The following is a 5671-nucleotide window of genomic DNA, read 5'->3' on the forward strand; positions in this document are numbered from 1 at the left end:
GAAGCACCATTAGACTTGTGTGAGACCCAAGAGGAACTCGACCAAATGTGTGACATCACCTTGTCCAAATTATCTTTACTCATCTTTGTGTCTTGGATGAGAACCATTTCAACTCTGGATTCAAGTAAGGAGCACTTCAACATTTATTGCTTAACGTGATTGTTCATTCCTTTAACATTCCAAGAAAAGATTCTATTCATAGAAAACTAAGGGGAAACTGCTCTAGTTTCAAACACACCAACCCACAACAAGGAAACCAGATTAAAACCCCAGAGGAATGTTGCCACCTTCCAGAATCTTCTATAGTACTACTAGTAGTATTAAGTATCTTAGTTTAAATACTTTGCTGAATAATGATGGCTGTTTCTACTTCAGCCTGTGATGCTCTTGTGTGATTTTTTATCTTCGAATTCAACACTCTCTCGCTGCCATTTTAATTAGAAACACCTAGTCTTCCATAATTATTTACTAGAGCTTACTTGGGCAAAACTAGCAATTAAAAGATTCGTAATTCATAAAAACGATCATTTTAGATTTCTAATGCAAATTTCCATTTTACAGACGCTACGATCTATAAACGGGAACCAGATTCAAACTTTATAAACTAAAATTCAGATATCCCACAACTATAATTAAAAACGCCACTGCAAGAAATGAAAAATGTGACTACAAGAATCCGTTAAAAAGTGGTTAATCACATCATAAAGACTCCAGTAGAATCCACTTATCCTTATCGCGACCATGCAGTCATGCTCTCGTTGAAAAGTTCAAACATTGGCGACAGAAAGCATACAAACATCCAAAATCCATCATTATATTATAGATATTTCTTCACAAGTATCCTGTAGAATACCTTAGCATATATGTTTTATTTAGAAACACTATAAACGCTGTATTCTCTGCAGTTGAGCAGCTTTTCGGATCTCAAGCACGCAAACACACAGTGTATTTGTACACACCAACACAACCATAATCTCACAAAACCTCTGAATTCAAAAACCCACTGGACCTCCTCCTTCAGAGTCTGGACCGTGCAAGAACATAATTGCTACCATGGTCATTGGAGCTTGTACGGCGATGGGTCGATCTGGCCTTACTAACTTTTCTACTCGAATTGGAAGATAATTTCTTAGCCAATTCTCTGAGGAGAAACTTCTGTATTTTGCCAGTGGACGTCTTGGGCAGCTCCATGAACTTGACAACCTTGGGAACCATATAGTGAGGAAGCTTGTCCCTACAGAAGGAGATAATCTCCTCTTCTCTAATCTTCTCCTTTGTGTTAACAAATGCACAAGGCGTCTCCCCCCAGTAAGAATGAGGCATTGCAACGACAGCTGCCTCAATGACAGACGTATGAGTATACAGAACAGACTCAACTTCAACACTACTGATATTCTCCCCACCGGAAATAATCACATCCTTGGACCGGTCCTTAATCTCAACATACCCATCTGGATGAACAACACCAACGTCACCCGTGTGGAACCACCCGTCAGAAAAAGCCTGTGAAGTAGCGTTGGGATCATGCAGATACCCTTTCATGAGCCCGCTACCTCTTAACATAATCTCCCCAACACTCTTCCCATCCCGGGGAACGCTGGCCATTGTATCGGGATCCTTCACATCAACACTATCAAGACTCAGCACGCCAACTCCTTGTCGCCCTTTTAGGGCACCGCGACGGCTCTCGTCCAGCCCGTCCCATTCAGTCTTCAACTCACAGGCCAACGCGGGACCGGTGGCTTCGGTGAGCCCGTACGCATGAGTCACAACAAACCCCATGCCCTCCATTTTCCTGACAACCGCCGGGGCCGGCTGCGCGCCGCCGGTCAGAACATGAACCGGGCGTGGCAGCGCCGCCGGTGACTCCGAGTTGAGAATGATGTTGAACACAATCGGTGCGCAGCAGAGATGAGTTACTCCCTCGTTTGCAATTGCCGAGTATATATCACTCGCAGTGGTATTGCGGATGCAGACGCTCGTCCCGCCTCGGGCTGCAAGAGCCCAGGTGAAAGTCCAGCCATTGCAGTGGAACATCGGGAGAGTCCAGAGGTAAACCGGCTCCGTCCCCATTTGCCACAGCAGCAGAATCGCCAAGCTGCTGAGATACGCTCCGCGGTGGCTGTAAACGACTCCCTTCGGATCAGACGTGGTTCCGGAGGTGTAATTTAGGGCAATTGAGTCCCACTCGTCTTGCGGCGCCTGTGCCTCGAACCGCGGGTCTCCTTGCCTGATCAGGTCCTCGTACGTCGCCATCCCCAACGTTTTGTGACACGGGTCGTCGTGAATGAGAACCAATTCGGGCTTCGTTTCGGGGCTCAGCATGGTCAGCGCTTGCTCAGCGAGGGGAAGGAATTGGTAGTCGACGAACAAGAGCTTGGCGTGGGAATGGGAGAGAATGAGGGCGACGTTGCGAGCGTCGAGGCGGGTGTTGATTGTGTTGAGGATCGCTCCCGCCATGGGAACGGCGAAATGCATCTCTAAGAGCGCAGGGACGTTGGGCGCCACCACAGATACAACGTCTCCTCTGGCAACATGGTCCTTCAGAGAGGACGCCAAGCGACGGCAGCGATCCATGGTTTGAGACCAATTGTAACGAACGTCACCATAGATGATAGACGTTCTGTTGGCGTACACTTGTGCTGCTCTGGATAAGAAGGTAAGAGGGGATAGAGCGCTGAAATTTGCAGGGCATTTCGGCAAGTCCTCCATCTCTGCTTTAACCAATTAACAGAAGGATCTTGATCTCTCTAGGTGGGGAAGAGGAATATGTGGTGGTGAATGGTTTGTGGTGATGGGGGAATTATATAGGGGAGATTGAAAAGGCGGGTCATTGTCAGTAGGAATGGAAGGGAGGGGGGCACCAGGGACTGTAAATGAGATCACATGGAAAAGGTTAAAACCGGTGGGTCCACTGTTTTGCTCCGATTTATTTTCCAGCCAACTTTTCTTTGTGGGGGCGGGCAGCCGCATTTGGTCTTAAATAAATAAATGTTCATTTGCCAATTTAGCTGGTTGTCTAAGCACTAACACGTGAATCATGAAAGCTACGGCAGGACATGAAATGCTTAGACTGGAATAGTACATGTTTCAAGGTTCTTCTCTCCTTTTATTGCCGAAATTATCTCCTACAGTAGCGTTGAACTGATTTGCTGTGTGTTTTAGAGGTCACTACAGTCAATTAAATTGGAGAAACTTCTGGTCAAGCGCAGGAAGTGAGCAAGGCAATGTGGTCAAGCACGAGGGTTTTATTTGTGGCCCACGCGTTTATTCCATCGGAGACTGGAAAACGGCAAGGAAAAGGAAAGATGCGATTATTTTTGTGTTTCTTCAATGAGAACACGAGCAATTCGCTGGCTTGAAGTAAATAATGGAAATATTTGGTTTTGTTCCAATTGTGTTGCGCGTGACTGAGTATGGCGGTGGGAACGGAGGTGGGAAGCCGTCATTCGGAGACAAGAGGTGGTGTTTGGGTTACTTTCACAGGAATGCGTAGTAACGAGGAGATATCTTTATCGGTGGGGATGAGAAATATGCGGATGGAGTCAAAAAGGCCCCTCACTACAAAATGACGTCCCCTCTCCCATGGACCTCCTTTTAATGCAAATAGTTCCCCGCACTCCTTAATGCTCCACCGACAGTTTCAAGGATTGCTGCTCAGTTTTTATACATTTGTGGGCACGAGTAGGACGTGTGATTGGGTAATGTGGAGAACTATAATAGCATAGTCCACATGAGTCAGATTAAGCTGTCATCTCAATGGCTGATGTAGCTGACATGTCAATGGCTAATGTGGACTACCAATGCGAAATAGACTCCATGATAAGTTGGTGTGCGGAGGATTAGGGCAACATAGTTTGCATGGGCATGCAACAGATTAAGTTAGTATGTGGAGGACTAGTGTAGCGTGGTCAGGCAGCTTAAACATCACAAAGGTTTCATAGGTAGACTAAAAGTGTTAAATAGTTAAAATTGACTTATCTTTCCAAGCTTAATTTCTTCCTTAGTGTGTGATGTTTAAGGGTGGCCTGACATAGTCAATAGGGTTGAGCTGATATGTCAATGAGTTGCCTGGAGGACCACCACAACATCTATTGGATTAAGCTAACTATCAATGGGTGATGCAAAGAACCAACACATAACACTACGTTTGTTTTGGTAACATAGCTTGGAGGATTAGTACAACATTAGTTTGCATGAGTCAGATGAAGGTCGCATATCACCAGGAGATGTTGAGCACTAGTGCAACATAGTTCATATGACTAGATTAAGTTGATGTGACATTAGATGATATAGAGGAGCCACACACCATAGTCTATAGAGTCAAACTAAGATAATGTGTTGAGGACTAGTGCAACATAGTCCCCATGAGTTAGATTAAGCCCATGTGTAGGAACAATATAACATAGTCTATACAAGTTAAATCAAGTTGACGTGTTCGATGGATAATGCGGTAGATCAACACAACATAGGTTGCACAAGTAGCTAACATGAGAAGAATTAACACAACATAGTTTGCACAACTTAAATTAAGCTAGCACGTCATGTCAAGGATGAACACAATATTATTTGTATCAGTGAGACTAAGTTTGTTTCAATTTGAGTGACATGGAGGACTAGCTCAACACAATTGACCAAAAACATTTCACCCTTATCTAATTTGTTTTCATCTTTTCTTTTTTGTTATCAGATTGATTTTAAAATATGAGTATTAATTAAGAAATCATGGAAGAATATTTGATATTTTGGGAGAGCATTTAATAATGTATCATGTATACATAACAATACATAAACTAGGAAAATAGGTTTAGTAGCTAAGGAAGAGCTTAACAATCATTCATTTTAAATAATACACAAACAAGTAAAAATGATTTAATAGTTTTCTAATGTCTTATTTTGTTGTATATTTAAGACTTAAAATATTTTAAAAACTTAGTGTAGATCTCTAAAACACTCATTAAAGTATCAAGACTTATTTAATGAGTAAAAAGTACATAAGTTAAGAAGACGATTCAATAATTTTTTAATAAATGTAATCTATAATTTAGAAAAGAGAATCTAATGATCATCCACGTTTTCTACAATACTGTGTATTTATTGTTGATAACAATTATTCAATAGTATATTATCATTGATGTTACACAAATATTATACACTTATCAAGCACTGCTAGTTCGAACCAGTTTTAGAAGACTCCAATATTTGCTAAGAAAAGGTTGAGAAGAAGAGAAGTTTAGGAATTCTTGTATAACCTGAGTTAGGTCGATTACCAAAGGAGTTCAGTGTAAACCAAGTTAGGTTGGTTACCAAGGAACTTAGTGGCAACCAAGTACCTCCAGAAAATTAATTTTATTCATTTGTTGGTTTATGCAAGTCGGCTTAGTAGATGTTATTTATTTGTTTGTAAAGGTATTCAAGACAACCTGGCATTAGATTTCATATATATGAAAGGTCAAGATGTAGATAGAATAGTGTGCAAGAAGTTAAGAAGATTAGATCCAAATAAAGAAGGATATTTGAATAAGTGCAGAGTATCCAAGGAGCTACAAAGAAGATTTTGATCTAGGAGAATCTAGAGGATAAGTCTAAACAATGATTTGAATCTGCAATCTAGTTGCTTCATAAATTAGGTCAATCATTATTACTCTCTAATAATTGTAGTAGTGAAGAA

The 5671-nt window shown here is 41.8% G+C and overlaps 1 pseudogene; it reads right to left on the reverse strand.

Annotated features, from left to right (window-relative positions):
• Positions 1-654: 654 nt before the first annotated feature.
• Positions 655-2763, reverse strand: LOC149542031 (trans-cinnamate:CoA ligase, peroxisomal pseudogene; annotated as a pseudogene).
• Between the last annotated feature and the right edge of the window lie 2908 nt (positions 2764-5671).

The sequence above is a fragment of the Cupressus sempervirens genome, chromosome 8, assembly GCF_028749045.1.
Source record: "Cupressus sempervirens isolate cs-2001-9-10 chromosome 8, ASM2874904v1, whole genome shotgun sequence".
Classification (NCBI taxonomy): domain Eukaryota; kingdom Viridiplantae; phylum Streptophyta; class Pinopsida; order Cupressales; family Cupressaceae; genus Cupressus; species Cupressus sempervirens.